This window comes from Rana temporaria, chromosome 12 (genome assembly GCF_905171775.1).
Source record: "Rana temporaria chromosome 12, aRanTem1.1, whole genome shotgun sequence".
Taxonomy (NCBI): Eukaryota; Metazoa; Chordata; class Amphibia; order Anura; family Ranidae; genus Rana; species Rana temporaria.
The window spans coordinates 96821572-96848225 of record NC_053500.1 but is presented as its reverse complement, the minus strand read 5'-3'; positions in this window follow the sequence as shown (position 1 = coordinate 96848225).

Sequence of the window (26654 nt, the reverse complement as noted above, 5' to 3'; positions counted from 1 at the left end):
CTTTTTATGTGCCACCCCCATTCAACATCATCATAATCAAGGAGGGTCTGTCATTTATGGCCCGTCACCCTGCCGTATCTGCAGTTTGGCTGGGAGACTTTAATACTACGCTAAACCCCACTTTGGACAGGTTACAACTGACTCCCCCTGCACGGAATGCTCCCAACTAAACTAATGCCGCGTACACGCAATCGTTTTTCGGCATGAAAAAAACGTTTTCAGCATGTCCAAAAAACAACGTTTTTCCAACTTCATCATTAAAAACGATGTTGCCCACACAACATCGGTTTTTAAAAATCATGAACAAAGCGCGGTGACGTACAACACGTACGACGGCACTCTGAAGGGGGAGGTCTATTCGCCTTTGGGCTGCTTTTAGCTGATTCCTTGTTAGTAAAAGACAATTCATCACGCTGTAACAGACAAAAAAGCGTGAATGTGCTTACTCCATTATGAATGGTAGTTTTACCAGAACGAGCGCTCCTGTCTCATAACTTGCTTCTGGGCATGCACTGGTTTAAAACGTTGTTTTAGCCTACACACGATCATTTTTTACAACCCGAAAAACGACATTTTTAAAAACGACGTTTAAAAATGCAGCATGCTCAAATTTTTTTTTTGTCGTTTTTCAGAAGCCGAAAAACGATGTGAAGCCCACACGATCATTTTAAATGACGTTTTTAAAAACGTCGTTTTTTTTCATGCCGAAAAACGATCGCGTGTACGCGGCATTAGTTTCATAAGCTCATTTCCACCTTTCACTTAATAGACACATGGAGACACATGTTCCCACATACCATGCCCTCCAGAAAGACCAGGGGTGGCTAGCCAGGGTGAGCCGTCGGGACTGACATAGCCCCTTTATTCGCTATATAATAGAAATATATATATATATATATATATATATATATATATATATATATATAATATATATATATTTCTATCTATCTATACATACACACTTTATCCCATGGAGGAAAAGTTCACCAAAAAATGGAGTGTGCCAGCAGTGGACGCTGCTATTTCTTGTGTGAATAAAAATCTAACTTGTCCAGTAGACAATGTTCAGATGTTTAAACATCCAACAGATAAAAAAATGTAATCTTTGCTAAAAACCTCCTTTGATATTGCAGGAGCGGTGACTCAAACGGCTGTTGCCGCAATAGGCATTTGTCAATCCCTAAGAGAACAATTAAAAAAGGTCCTCAGGGTGATTCCTGCTCAGCAGGCCCAAGACTTAGCCGAGCTACCAAGGGCATTATGTTTTGCGGTCAACACTATTACGGACTCTATTCAGCAGGCGTCTCGCGTTGCTCTCCTTCTGGTATACATGTGTAGAATTCTGTGGTTAAAAAACTGGTCAGCCGAATTACCTTGTAAAAAGTTGTTGGCTAGTTTTCCGTTTCTTGGAGAACGGCTGTTCAGAGGAGATTTGGACAAATATATATGTAGCGCAGGAGTTTTTGCCACCTAAGTTACTGTGTAAATATGTGATGTTGAACTGTTGGTATAAAGATATGAAACCACCCCTAATATCCTGTACCACCACTGCGCCAAAGAAAAAAAATGTGAAATAAAAGCTGCCACTTAAAAAGTAATAATGATAAACCGAATTTCAACCTATAAACCAATCACGAAATAACTGTAAACAAATCACTAGTGATAAAACTAATATATATATATATATATATATATATATATATATATATATATATATATATATATATATATATATATATATATATAAATAGTCCCAAGTGACATGTGCATAATTAATAAATAAATTAATAGTCCATAAAGTGAAGTGATATTCAAACAAGATTCAATCTTCTTAAAATCTTCCACCCCACCGCCATGCTTATGACACCACCCCCTCTGGAATCGCACTCAGGACAAAGCGGCCATCCAATGTACAACTGTGTTTCAACTCAGGGTTTATCCATACATGTAAATAAGAAAAAGTGCTCCAATAGTGTAAAATAGTAACGACCAATTTATTAAAATCCACACAAGCACTTCAATCACTACACGAATTTTAAAAACCAGCTTTGAAAAATCACAGCAAACATGTGTATATGATGGCTCTGCAGTGCTTTGCGGTCACAGCGGACTCGAGATAAGATATGCACTCAATCAAGGTCTCTCTCTCGACAGGAGGGAAGGAAGGGAGGAGTCTAGGAATGGCGCGGTCCGAGCGCTGTGGCAGCTAGACGGGAGCTCCCGGGCCTCAGCGTAATGATGTTCCCACCCCCCCGCCTCTGATCCCCCTCCGCTGCACCGCAAGGTCCTCTCTCTCCCCCACGTCTAGTGCCCGTTCAACCCCGCAGATACTGGCAGATCCTGGCAGCGTGACCCCCGAGTAGAGTGGCAGTGGCATAAATGGAGTAGGCTCGCGACGCTGCTGGCGGGGAAAACGATGCACGTGGAAAGTGCGCTGAAGTCCCTGTGGAGTCCAGGGAGATCCGTCAGCAGGAGTACAAGCGGGGCCGGTCGGTGCTGGGGACGAGGAGCGCTTGTGGAGGTGGCCGTGGAGAGAGCGTCTAGCCCCGGATCGGGGTCCGTACTGCGATCGCTGGGGAGTGAAGCACGGAGGTAGTGAGATCTGCATGAGTGGCGTAGGCGGCAGCCAGCGCCCGCCTGGGTCCCTCGCTCCTCGCTCTACTCCATACACCTAAACATAAGTAAGTAAAATCTCTGTCGCTCCACGACCAGCGTCCATGAATTCCGGAGGCAACTAAGCGTGAGTACCACATTGGTTACACCTACTATTCGAAAAAAACTATCGGGACAATGTTATTTTGTTGGGGGGGGGGGAAACAGAGCATAGAAACGTGGATATATGATTTCATGAGCTCTCCGAGATGTTTTTTTTTTCCCTGACCAGCAATCAAAACCTTAATTTAATAGGCAGAATGCTACTCTCTCTCCTGGTTCTCATATCTCTTAAGGTCGCCTAAACGGCACATTGAACTCTCCACCAGTAAAGAGATTATGGGGAAAGTGCAGGACTAAAACATTGATAAATTGGAGTGTTCTTTCCTATCGCAAAAAAAAAAAAAAGGGGGAAAAGAACTATAAGTGTCAAGCTGAGAGGGGATAAAACGGACGCCACAGTACATGAGAAAATTTAAAGCTGAAGAAAGATCTTCCTTAAACATATATTGCCTATATACTTACAGACGTGATAAGTGGTAACTGTGAATAGTGTATTAAGAATTGCAAATTCGCTAAACTACTGCGATCTCTATATTTGAACATAAATCTATGATTGAACAGTTTGGATTGTTGAGCAGAGGGGATAAACGGGGGGCAAATAACGACATCTAGGATTGCATAGATACTATAAAATAATTGCCTGTCGTTGTTTCCCCCTATTGGTCCGGGCGGTTTCTATCAAGGTGCCTTGGGTCTCCCCCTGCTCCTTCTTTTCTCCTCCTTTTTTATTTCCCCCCGCCGTTGAGAGAAGCAAGTCTCCCAGCAGCTCATAGCGGTGTTACGGTAAGGTTTGGGGGAGGACGGACTAAGACACTAAGCAACAAAGTAGAGTTAAGGTGAGCGAGCCATTTTGGGCAAAAAATTAGTACAAGGGCCAGGGGAGCGAGAGGGGGGGTAATATCAATGCCCCGATTAAGTCAAAGCCCGGGTCCGATGAACAAATTTGTAACTCATGGGAGTAACGGAGACAAACAACCAGCGGAAAAACAACAAGGTGTTAAAAACATCCAGACCAAGAAGGAGAAGAAAAAGGACAAGACAAAAACGGATCCTAAAAATCCTGTAGAACAGGACATTTTGTCTGACTAGGATAGACCAGGAGATGGAAACAGAGTTTGAACAGAGAATGGAGGAGGAACAACAAGATAGGTCATTACTACCCACAAAAAGGGGGGGGGATGAAAGGGGGTGGGAGGAGGGGGTGGGTAGGAGATTAGGATCTGTTATCTGTCTGGAAAGGAAGAAAAGAAAAAGGCAAACACCTGTCAAAAAAAAAAAAAAAGATATGTCTAACGTACATTTTATTACATATAATGTGAGAGGCCTCAGTTCCCCAGAAAAAAGACATATGGTCTTAAAAAATATTGAAAGGTACTCTGCAGAAATAGTCTTCCTACAGGAGACACATATAACATTGGACTCCAACATTAGACTCTATTCCCAACCTGGTACTACGGAGATTCCCCACAGAAAAGAGCAAAGGGGGTTGCCATAGGGATAGGGAAAAATATTTGTTTCAAGGTAGAAGAAAGGAAAGTTGACCCAGAGGGTCGCTATCTGTTTTTAAGAGGGGCCCTTCAAGGGAAAAAATATACGCTTGCAAATATATATTGCCCTAACAGACACCCCCAAAAGTATCTTAGGGGGATTTTAAATGCCCTAATGGACTTTAAACAAGGTTATGTAATCCAAGCAGGAGATTTCAACTTTTCAATGGAACATCATCTTGATAGTACGTCTGGTGCACAGACTCCAAGCAACTGCGACTATTAAAAAAAAAAAAGTTCAACCAGAAGTTAATAGATCCGTGGAGAATTACCCATCCTAATAAAAAGGACTACACATATCATTCATCAGTGCACAATATGTACTCAAGATTGGACTATCTAATGGTAGATCACGGAGTACTGGAATATGTAATTAAAACTTCAATAGGTATAATATCAATTTCTGACCATGCTCCGGTAATAGTTAAAATACGGTTCAATGAGATAGAATAAAGAAAAGGGACGTGGAATCTGAATGAAGAACTTATAGATGATATGGAAGTAAGTAGGGTAGTAAAAAAAGAGATAGAGCAATATTTTTTGACAAACAACACACCTGACGTTAATACTGCAACAATATGGGAAGCTCATAAGGCATGCATCAGGGGCAAGTTAATTTCCATAGGGGCAGGGGAAAAAAAATCAAGGTCTCTCATCCCCTCCTGGATCCCAGACTGTGCTGATCGTATCCCGTGCTTAGCTGCGGTGTCTAACGTCAGTGTGGATTCCTGTCATGCAGCCCTGCCCCCGATGTTTCATCACTTGGACTTATTCATGGGATTGGCTGCCTGTTCCACCACTCCCTCTACCCACCCCTATGCCTATTACACAGGACCTGATCCAGCACCTGCGCAGTGCGCACACACCATGTCCCCATGATCGCAAAGCGCTGATATTCTATATGCAAGTGTTTTAGACAGAAATATCATCTGACTCAAGCACAATATATCTACATGGTTCATAGTGTTACAACATCACTGATTAAAGTGCATTGTACGGCAATAAAATATTCCAATAATAAAATTTTAAATTAAAAAATTACAAATCGGACACTAATATAAGAGAACCTACTAAATGATCAAATATACACAAATGGGAAGCTGTTGAAAATTCTTCAAAAGAGTATGTATATATTGGTAAATAAATTAGAAATACAGGGCTATACAGATGCACCTTATGCATGTGAAAAATGCATAAGTCATGCAACATATACTCATCCCCTGCAATAGACAATAAATAGAAATAAATTAAAAATGCAGGGCTATACTGATGCACCCTATGCAAAAACGCATAATCTTATAGTACCCAGTTGGATTTACTAGTAGAATGGGGTAATGGTATTAATGCCCTGAACTCCAAAGAAAGGTGGTATGTGTAGAATTCCCATCATCTAGGGGCGTGACCGGATGTACGAGTGAGGAGGTGTGTGTGTGTGCGCTCTCCCCCTCTCCGTACCATGCTGGCGTGCAGTGGAACATTTGGAGCCCTGAGATCCCTGGACGGAGGAAGATAGATGGTGGTAGAGCTGCCTGAGCGTGGAGCGCTGCACCCTGCACTCGGGTTGATCCCCTCGGTCCTCACTCCGGTCCTTTCTCCAGCTACCCTCGAGGCGCAGCACCGCTGACCATCCCGTCTGTGTAGGCTCGGGATAGGTGGCAGAGGAGACACTGTACAGAAGCCTCAAAGCATCGCAGCCTTACAGCCCTGTGGCGTTCAGTGCAGAGTATGCACATGTGAGGTATGGAGACATGAAGTGCCTGGGGACGTGGGACTAAACCCCGTTATTGGCAGCGAGTGCAGAGTGAGCACAGAAAATCTGAACTGTCTAGTGTGTCTATCGTGTCTCTGTGCATCTGGACGCTGAAGATACAACAAGTTTCCTCTTGGGACCTGAGATGGGTCACGTGAGTAACGGATCATAACAGACTGCTAATGGAATGTTATTAAAATGCTAATGAAATTTTTCTCTCTATGCTAAGTGCTGCTTGAAGTGGGAGTGACACTAAGTGGGAAGTTTGAACTGTACAAGTTGTAATAGACTGCATGGTCATCTGTGTTCCCATATCCTTCTTAAGGTCAAAGTAAAAATAAAAAAACTCTGTTGCACGCTCACTGAGGCAATCCTTCCAGGAGGTTGAGAACTCTGGAAATAAGGGGGGACGGATCGACACTTCATAGAGTCTTGGTTGCTGCTCTTTGATAACTGCTCCGCTTTCTTTCTTCTTTTTTTTTGGAGCTTTTTTTTTTTTTTTAGCTTTTTTATTTAATTTTTTTTGAGCTTGATGCTCTCGGAAGCTGGTGTGAAACCGCAGCTATTAATTGCTATGCTAAGTGCAGCTCTCCTCCCTGGTCCTGCATGCCGGAGTGTAGTTCTATAGTCTGATCATACATACTTTCTCTTAAATATAAGTGTGTCAGCTCGCTGAGGATTTTGTGCTGAATGGATATACCCTGTGTTTCTCCCCTTCAATTACCCTAATTCCAGGAAGGGTAATAAATTCACAGAAACTGAGGTATTTTGTGTTAGCTGCAGTACTGATATGGTATTATTGATACGGCCGGTGCTCAGTTTTAAATAGCACTGTGAGCTGAATACTGCAGTGTATTAAGGCACTGGGTTATGGGATAAGTACATTCCCCTCAAGTACAAAAACGCAGAGATGCAGTAGCTACGCTCCGCAAAAGAAAAGAGCTCGCAACAGGCGGCAGCCACGGCAAAACTTGAGCAATATGCCCACCCTTCTGCGCAGATGCCAACACCAACAAAAAAAGTGACGCCGCTTAAAGCACAGCAGGGAGGCACGGCAGATAGGAAAAGTCAGGGGCAACTAACAGCTACAGCCCCGCAGGGCCCAGCAGGGGTATCAACAGTTAAATCATCAAGTATTAAAACCCCAGGGTTGACGGAACAAAACACAAAGGTAATAACCGAGCAATGCTTATCATCAAAGACGGAACCAACATTGAAGGACATATTCCTAGTGGTGAATGCATGCAAGAGTACTCTAAAACAGTGGTCATCAACCCTGTCCTCAGGGTCCACTCACAGGCCAGGTTTTACGTATTACCTTGGGGAGATGCACACTAGAATACTGCAATCACTGAGCAGCAAATGATATCACCTGTCATGTATTTCAGTTATCTTGCAAACCTGGCCTGTTAGTGGGCCCTGAGGACAGGGTTGATGACCACTGCTCTAAAAGAACTTTGTGTTCAGATGAAGGAAGTAAAAGAGGATTTAGTATTGGTTCGGTTAGATCTACAAAAAACGGCAGAACGAACAACCGCCCTAGAGGCACGGACAAGCCAACTGGAAGACGATGTATTTCCATTAATAAATTAGGTGAAGAAGCTGAAGGAACAGATGGGTAGATACGCGTCAAAAATGGACGAGATGGAGAACAGACTCAGAAGAGACAATGTCAGACTGGTGGGACTGCCAGAAAAGAGCGAAGGGTCTAACCCTATAGAGTTCCTGAAAAAATGGCTCATTGAAATTTTTGGAAGAGAGACATTTTCAACGACATTTTCAATTGAAAGAGCACATAGAGTCCCCTTCAGGGCCCCGCCAGCAGGAGGGCATCCCAGACCGCTCCTTTTGAAATTTCTAAATTACAGGGATAAAGTGAGGGGGAGGATGGGAAAGAGTATGTCACGCAGGAATAAATTGTTCACTGCTGTATGTAAAAAATGAATCTAAGGAGAGTATAGAAATTAATGATATGGCACAAAAGAATAATACAATGAAACACATTGGGAGGCTGCAAGGTAATACAGATTGGGAAAAAGCATGTTACAGTAAAAAAGAGTTTGAAAATCAAGGAATAAATTATTCACTATTGTACGTAAAATATGAATCGAATGAGAATATAGAAATTAATGATATTGCACAAAAGAATAATAACATAAAACACAGCGGGAGGCTGCAAGGTAACACACAGTGCGAAAAAGATTGTTATAGTAAAATAGAGTTTGAAATTTACATAGAAATAACTGTTGATGGTATACACACCTTTTTGAACGGTTGTGCTGTAATTCCCCAAAAACATGGTAAATGAGTAGTAGGCACGGGATTACAGGAAAAAACAAAGAAAATCAGGGTAGTGATGAGTTATGTATTTTCTCTTTTTCTGATCGTATCCCTTACTTTTCATGATATATGCCACACCCCTGAATGCAGAGTAAAATATTAAATATTGGCTCATGGAATGTCAGAGGCCTGGGGACAGTAGCTAAAAGAGCAGCAGTGCTCTCCACAATGGAAAGATACGGGGTAGAGCTGATCTGCCTGTAGGAAACACATCTAACAAAGGATACAATCCAACAACTACAGAGTAAAAAATACCCAATTCAGTACCACCCATTACACTCTACATACTCCAGAGGAGTAAGTGTTATGGTGAGAGCTGGGGTGAGGTTTTCCTGCAGGCAGACCAGCATAGATGAGAATGGTTGATATGTTTTTCTGTATTGTACAATTGAAAACAGAATGTATGTAATAGCAAATATTTATATTCTTCCACCTTTTTAAAAAAAATGTAATGTTAAGATTAAATGAATTTTTGCTGGGTAAGGAAGAAATACCGGTAGTAGGAGATTTCAATGAGGTCTTTGACCAAAAGGTCGATAGGTTTCCCGCACCGTTGTATCCAGACTCTATGGACTGAGCCAATTTATGGAAGAAGTTGGACTAATCGATGTGTGGAGATTGCGGAGCCTAGACGTTGAGCAATACTCTTGCTACTCAAGTACGCACTCCACACTCTCCAGGATAGATATGGTCTTGGGGAATGATAGAGCGTCACGGGTCATGGGAAAGATAGTATACCTCCCAAGAGGAGTGTCGGACCATTCCCCAATGGTTCTAACTTTAAACTTGGGGGGACAAAAAACCCAGAGAGAGTGGAAAATTAACCCATATTAGTTTGAGCTAATAAAGGAATCAGACAAGGTCCTGCCTAAACTGAGGGAGTTTGTAGAATTGAATGAAGGCTCTACAGGGACAGGGATACTATGGGACACCCTGAAGGCATACCTTAGGGGTATCCTGATCCAGCAGGTGGCCAAATTTAATAAAAAAGCTAGAGAAGGGGGAAGAAAATATCCGCAGAGAGGTATTGGAGGCAGAAAATAACTATGTAATAGATCCTACGTTAGAGAAGAAAGAAACATGGCTATAAGATAGTAATCAGGCGGGAAGTGGAGACCAGACGGCTCTTTTTGCGGCAGTCCTCCTTTGCAGAGGGTGAAAGTGTCAGAAGGATGCTGGCGCAATTGGTGAAGTCGAACTCCCTTCTCTCTGATATCCGGTCTATTAGAACAGCAGGAGGGGCAATAACATCAGACAACCCAGAGATAGTGCAGACCTTCCAGGGGTACTATTGAAAAGCTTTATACCACACAGAAGGTGGGGATGGACGTATAAATGAAGGACTTTCTGGGGAGGTTTGAGATCCCGTCTATTACACAAGCAGAAAGTGATGAGTTAGAAACTCCAATATCACTCGTAGAAATCCAACAGGCAGTAGCAGATATGGCAAATCAAAAGTCGCCAGGTCCAGATGGGCTCCCGACGGAAATATATAAATATTACGGAGAAATATTACTACCAGAGCTCATAAAAGCATTAAATGGAGCGGTCGCGGAGGGAAGACTCCCATCGACAATGCTGGAAGCAACTATTATAGTTATACCAAAAGAAGGCAAGGACCCCTTAGACTTGGCAGCATATAGACCAATTTCCCTCTTATGCTCCGATGCCAAGATAGTAGCTAAAGTTTTGGCATCGAGGCTTAATAGGTATATCTCAAAAATGATCCATCCAGACCAGACGGGATTCATAGCCAATAGATCTACCAGCATGAATATAAGAAAAGAAGGACTTTTTTAAACCTACAAACCCCGACAGAGACTGAGGGGACAAGAGGCGTATTGTCATTGGATGTGACCAAAGCGTTTGACAGAGTAGAATGGGGCTATATTTGGAGGGTGCTGGGAAAGTTCGGATTTGGTCCGAAATTTATTGGCTGGATAAAAATGCTTTATGACAATCCCAGCGCCAAACTTAGAATTAACAATGAATTCTCAAAAAAGATTCTATTGGAGAGGGGGACGAGACAGGGGTGCCCTTTGTCGCCCCTGCTCTTCGCCCTAGCGATGGAACCGTTGGCGATTGCCATCAGGTCAAGCACTGAGATAAGGGGATTCCAAAGGAAGATGGGAGACGAAAGAATCACGCTATATGCCGATGATATTCTCCTATACTTGGGGGATACGGAACAGTCACTGGTAAAAGCAATGCGTATAGTAGAGGAATTTGGTAGCTTTACGGGCCTAGAGATAAATTGGGAAAAATCTGAGTTATTACCGGTAGACCTAATTGGTGAAATTGTGGCATTGGGAATGCCACAATTGACGGTGGTGGACACACTAAGATATCTGGGGATATTGATGACGAAAGACCCCAATCAATATATAGATAAAAATATAATCCCCCTACTGGCTAAATTTAAACAAAAAATGTATATTTGGAAATGGGAAAATGGGAAATGTACGGTATAAAAAGGCTGAGACAACTGTATAAGGGAGATAGGTATAGGAAGTTCCTGGATTTGAGGAAGGAATTTAATATCCTGCAACACTCATTTTTTACTTATCTCCAGGTAGGGCACGCCCTTGAAGCCCAATTTAGGACACAAACCCTAGCGTGGAATGAAATGCCTTTATTTCAAAACCTAGTTAAAGTTGGTCCAACTAAGGCCTCGTACACACGGGCAAACATGTACGATGAAAACGGTCCGCCGGACCGTTTTCAGCGTACATGCCCGCCCGGAGATTTCTGTATGATGGCTGTACACACCATCATACAGAAATCCGCGCGTACACGATACGCGGTGACAAGGCCGCGCCGTCGCCGCAACGATGACGCCGCGACGTGCGCGGCCCGGGAAGTTCAATGTTTCCATGCATGCATCGAAGTCATTCGACGCATGCGAGGGATGGCGGCCGCTCGGACATGTACGGTAAGTCTGTACAGACGACCGAACATGTCCGACGGGCAGGATTCCAGCGGGCATGTTTCTAAGCAAGTTTAGAAACATTTGCCCGCTCGAAAACGGTCTGGCGGGCAAATGTACGCTGGAATCCTGTCCGCTCGGCTGTACAGATGACCGAACATGTCTGCTGAAACTGGTGCGCGGACCAGTTTCAGCAGACATGTTCGGTCGTATGTACGGGGCCTACGGGTCTCATATCTGAAATATATGGACAGATAATCAAAAAGGGTCAAACCTCCTTAAAGTAAGAGAGAGATGGGAAGAATATATAGGGGAAATAACACAGGAACAGTGGAAGAAAATCCTAGAGATGGGATCGAAGGTTTCAGTTTCGCCCCCCCAGAAAATCTTCCACCTGATGTTGATAAATAGGCGGTGCGCTGGCTTGGAGGGGCCTACTTGCAGGCCCTTTAACTGTTTTTTGATGGATCAAATAAATATCGGGGTAATAGACAGCTGATCATAACAGAGAGCTATTAAATGATTGTTTTCAACCAATCATTACTGATTACATTTTCAAATCAATACCAAAAGAAGGTTAATTAATGATGAATATGTTTGTGATGAATTGTTGTTAGAGTAATCACAGATCAATACTATATGGCCAGCTTGGTTATGTAGCAGTCTGTGAGTTATTGTTTTTTGTTTTTTAATACACATGTATATACTCTATAGTGGCTACAATGTAAAAGATGTAATATCTTTGAGGAGTATTTTGGTGAAAAAATAAACAAAAACACTATGGATGAAGAAGAGGGAGGGAGGGGCGAAGAAATTGAATAAATGTATGAAATTGAAACGATTATGTTTAATAAGCAAAGATAATATCAAGGTCTTATATTAATGTATATTTTATATTAATGTAATCTGTTTTTTATACAACTGAGAAAACCAATAAAGAATATAAAAAAAAAAATTCCCATCATCTACACATTACCGAAAATACATAAGAATATCTGAACTCCCCCAGCACGCCCTATTGTCAATGGCATAGGCTCAGTAACAGCTAGGTTGGGGGAGTATTTAGACAAATTTCTGCAAACCAGTGTCAAAGTCACCAGGGCCTATCTGAAGGATACTTTGGAATTGCTGCGACTGCTGAACGAGATTCATCGGAGCACTACTACTGAATCATACTTAGTAACGGCTGATGTGTGTTCACTATACACCATTATCCAGCATGAAGATGCGCCATTGGCGTTAAATTGGGCACTAAGCAGGAGGGAGGATATTCCTCATTCACAGAAGAGGTTTCTGGGGCAAGCGTTAGAATACTACATGTGACCGGATGTGGCAGGTGTGAGAGCGCGAGGAGCGAGATGCCTGTGTGATCTCGAGCTGCCTCGCTCCAACCCCCCCCTCCCCCTGCGGGGGAATCCTCTCCTCAACGCTGAACAGGATGGCATAGTGAGCGGCTTATGTAAAACAGGGAGTGTAATGGCGCTTGCCAAAGGGAAACTACAATAAGATAAAATATATAACAACGTATAAAAACGTATGCGTATTGATCAGTAGTGTTCAATCAAAATATGTTCCACTCCTAATTTCCTTGAAGACCCTTCATAACAACCATAATTCAGGTGTGAAGGGTAGGAGTAGTGGATATAATAGATAAAATGGATTTACAATGATACTATGGAAATCATTGATTGAAGTGAATGAACAAATAAAATGTAGACAAAGGCTTCCAGTGATACCACCAAAATAAAGTGCTCAAGTGTTGACGTGAATACAAAATCCCAAATAGGAAGTACTTTATATAACAATTATTGTAGCAAATGAGCCAGTGTGAACAAAGATAAAAAGTGCAAAGTGAATAAATAATGTTAATAAATAGATTTCATGAAGAATATATAGATAAAGATATATATATAGAAAAATGTCATAAATATGTAAAAATAATCCAGTTGATATAGTGTTCAAGTTGACTTCCAAAATTTCATACAAAAAATGTTCAAACGTTGTGTTCCAAACGTGCAAATAAATAAAAAATTAAATAAAGTGAAAAAGAATATAGAGATATTCAAAGTGCATAAATTTCAAAGATTTCCCAGCGGTGAAAAAGTTGTTCAAACCAATACTCCAATCTACCACACGATCCTCCAGGGTGACTGTGCAGATAGGATAGATAATGCTAGCCTCTCACCTCAATTGCGATCATACAAGCCTGTTGGATAGGGGATGAAACCCAGCAATACACACTCTGCATACAGGAAGGTTCAGGTAACTCCGATCCTCCACCTCCAAGTTCCTCCAGACACTCTCAAGAGAAGTAAAAAGCAGGCTCCATAGTGCAGTAAATCAATGGTAATTTTAATAAAAATATAGTAACACTCACAGTTATAACGGCTGTGAACAGCATGCAGATAACTCCACAGTAATAATTACAGATGGTCAGCAGATCTCCGCTCGCGGCCGAGAGCGGAGATCTGCTGACCATCTGTAATTATTACTGTGGAGTTATCTGCATGCTGTTCACAGCCGTTATAACTGTGAGTGTTACTATATTTTTATTAAAATTACCATTGATTTACTGCACTATGGAGCCTGCTTTTTACTTCTCTTGAGAGTGTCTGGAGGAACTTGGAGGTGGAGGATCGGAGTTACCTGAACCTTCCTGTATGCAGAGTGTGTATTGCTGGGTTTCATCCCCTATCCAACAGGCTTGTATGATCGCAATTGAGGTGAGAGGCTAGCATTATCTATCCTATCTGCACAGTCACCCTGGAGGATCGTGTGGTAGATTGGAGTATTGGTTTGAACAGCTTTTTCACCGCTGGGAAATCTTTGAAATTTATGCACTTTGAATATCTCTATATTCTTTTTCACTTTATTTAATTTTTTATTTATTTGCACGTTTGGAACACAACGTTTGAACATTTTTTGTATGAAATTTTGGAAGTCAACTTGAACACTATATCAACTGGATTATTTTTACATATTTATGACATTTTTCTATATATATATCTTTATCTATATATTCTTCATGAAATCTATTTATTAACATTATTTATTCACTTTGCACTTTTTATCTTTGTGCACACTGGCTCATTTGCTACAATAATTGTTATATAAAGTACTTCCTATTTGGGATTTTGTATTCACGTCAACACTTGAGCACTTTATTTTGGTGGTATCACTGGAAGCCTTTGTCTACATTTTATTTGTTCATTCACTTCAATCAATGATTTCCATAGTATCATTGTAAATCCATGTTATCTATTATATCCACTACTCCTACCCTTCACACCTGAATTATGGTTGTTATGAAGGGTCTTCAAGGAAATTAGGAGTGGAACATATTTTGATTGAACACTACTGATCAATACGCATACGTTTTTATACGTTGTTATATATTTTATCTTATTGTAGTTTCCCTTTGGCAAGCGCCTTTACACTCCCTGTTTTACATATGCTTGTTGGTGCGTGATCACTGTTTTAGTAGTGGCTGCTGCCTTTATAGATTTATTTATATTTTATTGTATTTTACTTAGTTGCCCTGGGTGGATTGGTTTTGCGCATTAGTTCCCCCCTTTTTACATAGTGAGCGGCTTGCCTGCCTGCTCTTCCACCGCAGCTCTCTCACCGCAGTGGCAGCTGACATCGTGGAGTCGTCGGGACCCGGCTGGGCTCCCCCCCCCTCGTACGGGCGCTTGAAGCGATTGGTTTGAGTCTCTGCAGGGAGATCAGGTGACCCCCAGCTGTTCTGCTCCAGCCTCCTCCCCCTCTACACAGGGATAGGGATTTTTCCCCTCACACGGACTGAAGCAGCGCTCGTTCGCTGCACGGCTCAGCATGACAGGACCGGAGGGTGGAGTGAGTGAGGGAGTGAAGAGCTGGTGAGCAGCTGTATATGTCCCCTCTCTGTGCCTTTGCCCTCCATTGTAGGTCTGCTGCGCTGGCCGGGCGCTTTTGGGTTCCCCTGACGGAGTAAAGAAAAAGGGGGAAAAAATAGCTGTTGCTATTATACTTTATACAGCTATTATATTTAAAGGACCTGACGCTCTGCATGTCTGCATGCCTGCTAGCTATAGCTCATAAAGGCAGTCAAAGTTCAGACACTTATATTATTCCGCTCTGTCCCTATCAGTTGTACACTGCCTGGTTACAGGAGGAGGAGTGGGCTGTAGCACCACTTCACAGACACGCCAGATCCTCGGAAGCACAGAAAGATTGCAAGGGAGAAACTCATGAGGGAGTTATGAAGATTTGGAGAGTATATGAGGAGCTGGGTCAGTGAAATACAGTGAAATATAGCAGAAAGAGCAGGGTGTACACAGACCTGGAGTGGGTTACTGCACAGCTGAGCCTCTGAGACCAACAAAACTTTCCAGGATCTAAAGACCTCTACTTCTCTCTGGATAGGTCACGTGAGTAACGGATTGTAAATAAAGGTTAATTGGAATTGGAAGATCAATGGAATGGGATGGTGAAGTGCTAGTGCCATTGCGGAGCTGTTGCTTTTTATATATGCTCCTTTTGTTTTGCCTTTTTTTTTCTCTTTTTCCCTCATCTCTCTCCTGCTTTCCCGTTGATGGTTCTTAAAGCTACATGAAGTAGCAGGTAACAGTGATACAGGATCTGAGGGAATTTGTGCAACCACAGCAGCAGTAGTAGAAATAGTTTAAAATAAGTGCTACTAAAGTGCTACTAAAGTGTCCCTGTCCTTGCCGGATGTATACCGAGCACTGACTGGTGTTTGTCAGTGATCATTTTTGAGCAGACTGGTATTGGTATATCAGACATATTATCAAAAAACGTGCCTCCCTTTTCCTTTTTTTTGAAGAATGGCAGCAGCTATAAAAAAAGGACAGACCAATCAGGAGAGCGGATGCCCCCAAATAACGCGAGCGGCAAAAGATAAAGAGAAGGCCGCGCAGGCGGCAGCAGCAGCAGTAGCAGCAGCTAAACTGGAACAGTTTTCACATACTATAGTAAAATCACCTGGAAAAGCGGCACAGCACTCACAAACACAGGTTAAAAATCAAACAGGGGCAGCAATGGACAGGAAAAGCGGTGGACAAGGTTCATCAGCTCCCAAAGTAAAAAAAAACCCTGTGGCGGAGCCCCAAGGGGGGGCGCAACGGCATCAGCAAAAACTTTTGTAGAAGTTCCCTCTGCAAATGCAGCCGATGACCCCAGGCGGGAGGAAGAGCCAACATTGAAGGAGATATTAAGCGCCATAAATGCATGCAGGGGGTCACTGAATAATTTGACCAACCAGATAAAAGAAATAAAGGAAGAATTAGGGATAATGGGCCAGGAACTACAAAAGACTGTACAAAGGATAACATCAGTGGAAGAGAGAGTGAGTCAAGTGGAGGATGAGGTGTACATTTTAAAACAACAGATGCAAGAATTAAAGGAACAAAATGGATGGCAGGCATCTAAACTTGATGAAATTGAAAACAGGTTACGCAGAAATAACATTCGGGTGGTGGGCCTCCCGGAACACAGTGAGGGTACTGACCCCATAAAGTTTTTTGAAAAGTGGTTCAGAGACACTCTTGGGGAAGATGTCTTTTCACCGCTCTTTGCAATAGAAAGGGCCCATAGAATCCCGTACAGAGCGCATCTCAAGGATGGACACCCCCGGCCCTTACTACTGAAGTTTCTCAACTTCACTGATAAGGCAGCAGCACTGCAAAAAGCAAGAGAGAAAGGGGACATTTTTCATAATGGCTCAAGGATCTCACTATTTCCAGATTTTTCTCCAGAACTCAGTAAACGTAGGGCGGAGTTTACACCTATAAAACGTAACCTATTAAAGAACAAAATGAAATATGCACTATTATACCCAGCACGTCTAAGAGTAATAACAGCAGAAGGCCCTCAATTTTTTGATACACCAGGAAAAGCAGCACAGTGGCTGGAACAGAACAAAGTACAGGAATAAACTATGAGCTGATTGACTGGATAATATGGAGAAGACTGAACAAGGGTTACATAGTGGGAGGAGGGGGGGGGGGTTTCCTTTTTTTTTTTTTGGGGGGAATAATTGGGAATTATTTTTTGAAAAACCAAGGAAGGGAAAAGATAGAAAAATTAACTCACTTTGAACACATATTAAAGGGGGAAAAAGGTAGGGGGGGAAAAAAAGAAAATTCACATAAATAGATAGACATGGGGTAGGGGGGTAGGGGGGAAGGGAAGAAAAGGAGCACACACTTATATACATACTTATATACACACGTTAAAAACGTGTGCACATTAAATTAGAAACCCACCATTGGTGGGGGGGATTTTCCCCTCCCCCTTCTCTCTGCCCCTCCCTTTTTCTTCCTTTTTTTTTTTTTGGGGCCAGTGTAGGGGAAGGATTTGCACGGGATCACGATAGACATGGATGGTAATGTAAAGGAAGGATGGAAGGGAGAGGTCACATGTATAGCCCCAAGGGTAGGCCTGGATAGGCAGGGTGGGAGGGGTGGAGGAGGGGGGGTGGGAGGGGGGGAGGGGAGGGCAAAAATATATCATAGCACAAGTATCACGTTTCACCTATTAAGTATAAGGGAAGGGAGCATACTTGTATATACATTTAAATGCTTTTTTCTTTTTTTCTTCTTCCTGGGTAGTTTTAAAAAAAGGTATATATTTTCTTTTTCTTTTTACCTTCTGAGGTTAAGGGTCTGTTTTGGTTTGATATCTTTGGCCTGGTATGAGACCTAAAATGATAAATATAGGCTCCTGGAATGTCCGGGGGATGGGGGACCAGTGAAAAAAGCTGCAGTTTTTACTACCCTGGAGTGGTATGGGGTGGAGGTGATTTGTATTCAAGAGACCCATTTGACTAAAGAAACAAAGTTAAAACTGGTTAATAAAAGAAAATACCAAAGCCAATATCATTCTGTCCACTCTTCCTACTCTAGAGGAGTGAGCATAGTGGTAAAAACTGGGGTATCATTTGTATGCATGGAGTCAAGAATAGATGAATTGGGCCGCTATATTTTTTTGTACTGTTTGATAGAAAACGTACCATATGTATTGGCTAACATATATATACCTCCTCCTTTTAAAATGGAGGTTTTATATAAATTGATGGAATTCGTGGTAAACAAGGTAAATATTCCGGTATTGGTGGTTGGAGACCTAAACAATGTACTAAATAGAACGATTGATAGATTTCCACCGGGGACACGGAGCCTAGGGGAAGGAGAGGGGCATCTAAGCCAATTTCTGAAAGAGGTTGGGTGGTGGGACATCTGGAGGGTGAAACATCCAGATCTACGGCAGTATTCTTGTTTCTCAGGTACACATTCTACATTATCAAGAATAGATATGGCTTTGGGAAACAATGTATGTTTACAAGCAGTGAGTAAAATATCCTACTACCCAAGAGGGATCTCTGACCATTCCCCTCTGGTGCAGTCACTGAACACAGGGAAAAAATGTCCCCCAAGTAACTGGAAAATAAGTCCCTTCAGGCTAGAAGTGATGGGGAAGCCAGAGGAAATCAGCATCAAATTAAGGGAATTCCTGGACTTTAATGCAGGGACAGCATCAGAGGGAGTGGTGTGGGACGCCCTTAAGGCATTCCTTAGGGGTATATTGATCCAGCAGGTAGCTAAGATTAAGAGAAACTCAAGGGAATGGGAGGAGAAAATTAGGGAGGAGGTCCTAGAGGCTGAAAAGCAATATGTGGAAAATCCAACACCGTCTAAACAACAACTATGGCTGGAGAAGCAACAGGAATATAAGCTAGTGGTTAATAAGAAAGTTGAAAATAAGCGTCTATTTCAGGAGCAGAGCGCTTACTCGGAGGGGGAAAGTGTGGGCCATACTTTGGCCCTCCTAGTGAAAACTAATATGGCACCCTCTAAAGTACCAGCAGTTAGGACGGTAGGGGGTGGGATTTCATTCGAAACATCTGTAATAGTGGACACGTTTGCAGCTTATTACAAAGATTTATACAGATCAAAAAAAGGGGAAGCTAAGGTGCAGATGGAAGAATTTTTTAGAGGAATAGGAACCCCAGCTCTGTCAGAGGAAGATAGGAATGACATGGAATCCCCAATTACATTGTTGGAACTACAACAGGCAGTCAAAGGACTCTCCAATCAAAAATCCCCAGGGCCAGACGGCCTGCCAGCGGAGATTTACAAACAATATGGTGAGGTGCTGCTCCCGGAATTACTAAGAACGCTGAACTGGGCGATAGAAGGAGGAAGGCTACCCCCCTCAATGATGGAAGCAATTATTATAGTGCTCCAGAAGGAAGGGAAGGATCAACTAGATACATCATCTTATAGACCCATATCTCTGCTTTGTTCAGATGTAAAAATATTGTCTAAGGTATTGACAACGAGAATAAATAAATATATTCAGAAATTAATACACCCAGACCAATCTGGATTTATTCCAAATCGGTCCACGAGTATAAACATAAGAAGGCTGTACCTAAACCTACAGACTCCGGTGGAGAATGAGGGAGATAGATCTATTCTATCATTGGATGCCACCAAGGCCTTTGATAGTCTGGAGTTGGACTATCTCTGGCATGCTCTGGAGAAGTTTGGGTTCGGTCCATCTTTTATTAAATGGATAAAGCTACTATATAATTCCCCAAGGGCCAAAATAAAAATAAATAATGAAGTCTCACAGTCGTTTGAATTGGAAAGGGGAACGAGACAGGGATGCCCATTGTCCCCCCTCCTCTTCGCCCTGGCAATTGAGCCTTTGGCGATTGCCATTAGAACAAGACAGGAAATACAGGGATTTCAGAGAGGATCAGAGGAGGAAAAAGTCGCACTGTATGCGGATGATATCCTTCTTTTTTTAGGCAATTCTACAACCTCCCTTAAAACGGCAGTTCATACAGTAGAAGCGTTCGGTCGTTTCTCGGGCCTAGTAATAAACTGGGAAAAGTCAACACTCTTATTAGTGGATCCGGTAAGCAATATTGATGGAATAGGAATTCCTCAATTAAAAATTGGGGAGAAGATGGAGTATCTAGGCATTGTGGTAACATGTAACCCAGAACAATTTATAAATAATAACTTAGTGCCACTTCTGGCCAAATTTAAACGCAAAGCGGATATATGGGGACATTTGCCACTATCGGTGGCTGGCCGCAGCAATTTAATCAAAATGATATGGATGCCACAATTGTTCTATATACTCCACAACTCCCCAGTATGGATTGATAACCGATGGTTTAAAAAGATAGAGACCCTCTTTAGGACCCTGATTTGGAAAAAGGGAAAATCGAGGATTAGTCTCCGAACGTTGCAATTACCAACAAACAGAGGAGGGCTAGCGGTCCCACACCCTTATAGTTACTTTCTGGCGGCTCAGCTGCAGCACCTGGGAGGGTGTAGTATAGAGGGGGGAGGAAACGCAAGCGGGAAAATGATATTAAGAGGATCTCCCCATAGATCTGTAATAGAGACCCTAGAGGCCAACTCCTTCTCGGTGAAAAATCCAACAGTAAAGATGGTGGTAAGAATATGGCAAGCAGCAAAACTAGCCCTGGGCTATAAAGGATTAACAGAATATTCCCCATTATGGGACAATAATAATCTAAAAGAAATTTTGGCCATGGGGAAATTAAAAGAATGGGATACACGGGGGATAACCAGAGTGATACAATTGTACACAGGCTGCATATTAAAACCCTTTTCAGAGCTAAGCAGGGAATATAATATCCCAAACTCCATGTTTTTCACTTACTTACAGGCTAGACATGCACTACAAGCCCAATTTGAACTACAGCCGATAAGATGGCAAAAGCTCACGCATCTCCAAAGACTAATTAAGGTGGGGGTTCTGAAAGGTCTTATCTCGGAATTATATGAACAGATTAGCGAGCAGTTAATAGGAAAAGAGAAGCTGAGTAGAAACAAACAGAGATGGGAGGAGGATATTGGACTTTTAACGAACGACCAATGGGACAGGATACTGGAACTAGGGACAATGGTCTCATTAGCCCCGTCACAACGGGTCTCCCATTTATTCCTCCTACACCGGGTCTATTATACCCCAAAGAAACTATATGGATTCGGATGGAAGCAGGAAGAAAAATGTCCCAGATGTCAAAATACAGGGGACCTCATCCACATGATGTGGAAATGCCCAAAATTGCATAGATATTGGGTTAAAATTCTGGACACTATAAATGAAACTTTTAGTACAACTCTGGAACTTGAAGCTAGGGTCTGTCTATTAGGATGCATTGAGGAGGGAATGGGGCAGAGGGATACATTAGAAGCAGTTATAAGATGCCTGTTTCAGGCAAGGAAATTAATAGCACTAAAATGGCAAGCACAAAACCCACCCACAGTAGAGGAATGGTTGAATGTAATGAATAGCACAATTGGGAAGGAAAGGGGAACATGGATTAGAAGGGGTAACCTTAAAAAATTTAATGCAATATGGGAGCACTGGTTTACGTAAAATAGGCCGCTCACTTTAAATCAAGCAAAGATAGGTAGAAAAAAATATAAGGAAAAGAATGGAACTAAAAACGTGTATGCACATTAAAAAGTAAGATAGGAGGAAGGGAGGGAGGGGAGGGGCGGGAAGGAGATGAATGGACATTTTAAATCTTTGCAATTAACTTTTTGTATGCACATAAAATGTACTAAGGATATAAAAAAAAAGAAATGCACATGTAAATTTTTTCTTTTTTGCATTTGTATGGAAACAATAAAAAAAAGTATTGAAGTTAAAAAAAAAAAGAATACTACATGTCGCACACATAGGCGTGCGCACGGGGTGTTTCCCGGGTGTGCCTGGGCACACCCTAATGCCCAGGCACACCCAGGGCCGGCGCTTTCTACTAGGAGGAGAGGGCGCCTGGAGCTTGTTAATGCGCCTCGTCCTCTACGCGGCACCAGAAGTGTGTGCGGCGCCGCGGCGGCAGTGGGCAGCAATCAGCAGCACGCAACCCTTGGAGGGAGCGCAGATAAGCCGAGAGCCTGCACCGCCTCCTCCTTGACCTCGTCCCCTGACCCCGCCTCCCCCAGGAGAAAAGCGGGCGCAGCTTACCCCATGCTTCCCGAGCATGGCGCTCTGATTCGAGGCCCGGAGCTGGAGGACAGGCTCACCGCTCACTGGGGGCACAGAGCTGTCACAGAGGACGGGCAGGAGGCGCAGGCTGCTGCGGGAGCCGCTGGAATTGAAAGGCGGAATTGACAGAGGTGGGACTGCAAGAACCAGGCTAGGGGTCTCTTTTCTCCCCCCACCTCCCCCTCCCCCTCTCTCAGCCACCCTCCCTTCTCTCCAAGCCCCCCTCCCTTCTCTCCAAGTCCCCCTCCCTTCTCTCTAAGCCCCCCTCCCTTCTCTCTTAGCCCCCCTCCCTTCTCTCCAAGCCCCCTCGCTCCAAGCCCACCTCACTTCTCCATCAGCCCCCTCTATCTAACCCCCCCTCCCTTGTCTCTAAGCCCCATTCCCTTCTCTCTTAGCCCCCTCCCTTCTCTCCAAGCCCACCTCACTTCTCCATCAGCCCCCCCTCTCTCAAAGCCCCCTCCCTTCTCTCCAAGCCCCCCTCCCTTCTCTCTTAGCCCCCTCCCTTCTCTCCAAGCCCACCTCACTTCTCCATCAGCCCCCCCTCTCTCAAGGCCCCCCTCGCTCCAAGTCCCCCTCTCTCCAAGCCCCCCTCTCTCAAGCCCCCCTCTCTCCTCTCTTAGCCCCCCTCTCTTCTCTCCAAGCCCACCTCACTTCTCCATCAGCCCCCTCTATTAATGCCCCCCTCCCTGCTTTCTCAGCCCCCCTCACTTCTCTCTCAGCCCTTCCCACTCTCTTAGCCCTCTCCCTTCTCTCTCAGCTCTCCTCCACTCTCCAAGCCCCCCTCCCTGCTATCTCAGCTCTCTCCCTCTCTCTCAGCCCTCCCTCTCTCTCAGCCCTCCCTCTCTCTCAGCCCTTCCTCCCTCTCAGCCCTCCCTCTCTCTTAATACCCTCCCTCTCTCTAAATACCCTCACTTCTCTCTTAGCTCACCCTATTCTCTCAGCCCTCCTCTCTCTAAGTGCCCTCTCTTCTCTCTCAGCCCACCCGTCTCTATCAGCCCCCCTCTTTTAGCCCTCCCTCCATTCTTAGCCCTCCCTCTCTCAGCCCCCCTCTCTCTCAGCACTCCCTCCTACACCTCTCTCTCAGCCCTCCCTCCTACACCTCTCTCTCAGCCCTCCCTCCTTCACCTCTTTCTCAACCCTCCCTCCTACACCTCTCTCTCAGCCCTCCCTCTTGCACCTCTCTCAGCCCTCCCTCCAACCAGAAAACTGAACAAAAAAACCTGTGCACATGTACCAATTTATTTCTAAAAGCGCACGTGTGTGTGTGCGCGTGCCTGTGTGTGTGGGTGTATATATATATATATATATATATATATATATATATATATACACACACACACATACACACACACACACGTGTGTTTGAGCTTTGGGGTGCACACCCTAATGTAATAGGCTGCGCACACCTATGGTCACACAACTACTTCTGGTGGAGTGGTCAATTTTTCTCACAACAGGTTGGCGTGGCTATGGGAGCCAAATATGCTCCCTGCCTCGCCAACCTGTTTATGGCAGAATGGGAAGACAGGCATGTTTTCAGCAAAAATCTTCCACAATTGAGGTTCTACCACAGGTTTATAGATGACCTCCTGGTTATCTGGGAGGGATCACGTGAATCTGCTGTGGAATTTTTGGAGGATCTAAACCGAAATGTGAACAACATCAAATTGGACTATTTGATAAGTGAGCACAGTGTGAACTTCCTGAATGTAACTATTGAGAAAGATAATAACAAGCTAAAGACCAAAGTTTACTTCAAGCCGACAGACCGTAATAGTTACTTGTCCATTGGAAGTGGACATCACGCGTCATGGATTAGGAACATTCCAAAGGTTCAAATGCTAAGAGTCCGATGGAATTGCACTGAGATGACTGACTATCAACAACAGACCCACATTTTGAAGACAACATTTCTACAGAAGGGGTACACAGGGGATTCTCTAGATTTAATAATTCAGGAAGTATCAGAAATACCAAAAGAACAATGCCTGCGGAAAAAAATCTACGGAACAGATACCAGTTAATCAGCACCAACTTGGCTTTATATCGAACTTCCATTGCCAAAGTTCATCTACAGGCGAGCTCCAAATGTTGGAGACCAAATAGTTTAAAAGATCTTGGATCCTCCAGACAAACAAGTATTGAGGATTGATCTGAAAGGTTTCTTCGCCTGCAGAAAATGTATATGCTGTAGGACCGTCAGGGTCAGCAACAGAGGAAAAACAGAAATATTCAATAGGGATGGAGAATCCTTTGATATTAAGGAATTCATCACCTGTAATTCCACAAATGTTGTTTATCTCATGTGGTGTCCATGTGGCTTGCTTTACGTGGGAAGAACAAAAATACTTTTGAAAGTCCCTATTGCAGAGCATCTGGCAAACATAAGGAAAGGGTTTCGATACCATAGTGTATCACTACATTTCAAAGAAAATCATAATCAAGATTCATCATTGCTACAATTCTGTGGGATAGATACTATACATCCAACGTGGAGAGGTTCTAATAGGGTTAGGGACCTCCCCCAGAGAGAAACCTGCTGAATTTTTTTGCTCAAATGTCTTAGCCCTAGAGCATTGAACATTGAGGTTGATCTCAATTGTTTTATAAACAATTTTTAGAGAATTTTTAGATAGTTCTTGTAATAATTTTTTGACTATTAATCCTTGTAACCAGCAGTGGTAATATTTTATGGCCCAGTATATTTACTTATTCTTTTGATGTTTATGTATTCTTTGGATATTTTCTTCATGTTAATTACATCAGCCTTGACAATGGGGTAGCAGAGAGGTGGACAGTAGTATGGACATTACCATATGCTGACACAGTCACCCTGCATGATTTTGGCAGGTCACCCCGGGTTGATTGTGACCTTGTTTACCAATATGGGGTGGGCCTATATGTATCCATGATGTAGGCTGCAGGCGACACCACCACCTCCGTATACGGTTATGTTAACCTTGCACCTAGACATGGGCGTGATGAGTTTGGGGCGCCACACTGGCATGTTTGGGTGTACAGTGCACTTTGTTGGGTTGCACATATGAAACCAATTTTGATGTGCTTACCCAGTGCGACAGTGCCCATCCGGCTGTACAGCTTGTCTATTGTAGGGGATGAGCATATGTTGCATGACTTATGCATTTTTCGACATGTGTTTTTGCATAGGGTGCATCAGTATTATTAGATAGGAAGATGGGTTAATGTAGTAAGAGGGAGTGGAAGGGGCTTGCAGAAAAGGAAGGCCAGTCCTGTATTTGTGCATCAAAACAAATTTGCCAAGTTGGGTGAAGATGTGGAGGTGGCAAACACAGAGGTGGCAGCCCTAGATGTCACTGCTACCCCTAACAGCCGGGAGAGCAACCCATCTAGTAGAGGTGGTGAGGGGAGTGCAGGTAGGCCTAGACAGTTGGTGGTAATAGGGGATTTTATAATCAGAAGGACTGATAGAATAATTTGTCACCAGGACCACCTCAACCAAATGGTTTGCGGTCTCCCTGGTGCCAGGATTCGGCATTTGACCGGGTGGATAAATTCCTGGGAGGGGCTGGGCATGACCCAGCTGTCTTGGTCCACGTTGGAACCAATGACAGTATACGTGGAAGGTGGAGGCTCCTTAAGAATCAATTTAAAGAACTAGGCTGCAAGATGAAAGGAAGGACCTCCAAGGTGATATTCTCTGAAATATTGCCTGTGCCATGTGCAACACAGGAAAGGCAGGGGGAGATTAGAGAGCTGAATGCATGGCTAAAGACCTGGTGTAGAAAGGAGGGATTTGGGTTTCTAGAGCACTGGGCTGACTTTTCATTGGGGTGCAACCTATATGCTAAAGACGGTTTGCACTTGAATGGAAGGGGGTCTGCTGTGCTGGGGGAGAGGTTTATGGGAATGCTGGAGAAGTATTTAAACTAGGCTTGAGGGGGAGGGTTAACTAGAATTACATCGGGCACACAGGTCAGTTAGGGGTCAGACATTAATGGAGAGTGGAATGGGGATAGATGGGGGAAGGGTTATGGCAGGTGACAAGAAAGTTCTCATGTTGCAAACAGCTATTGGAAACTAAAGTGCCATCTGTACTACTAAAAATGATATGAAAAACACCAGAGAAAAATGTAATAATACATTTAAGTGTTTGTTCACCAATGCCAGAAGTCTGCCAAGCAAAATAGGTGAGTTGGAAGCTCTGGTGCATGAGGAGAGCTATGATGTAATCGGTATTGCTGAAACTTGACTTCAATCCTCACATGACTGGGCTATTAACATGTGCACTGCCAAAAAAATCGTTTGTTATTTTTTTTTCGGAAATTCAAAAAATTAGTTTTTTTCGTTTTTG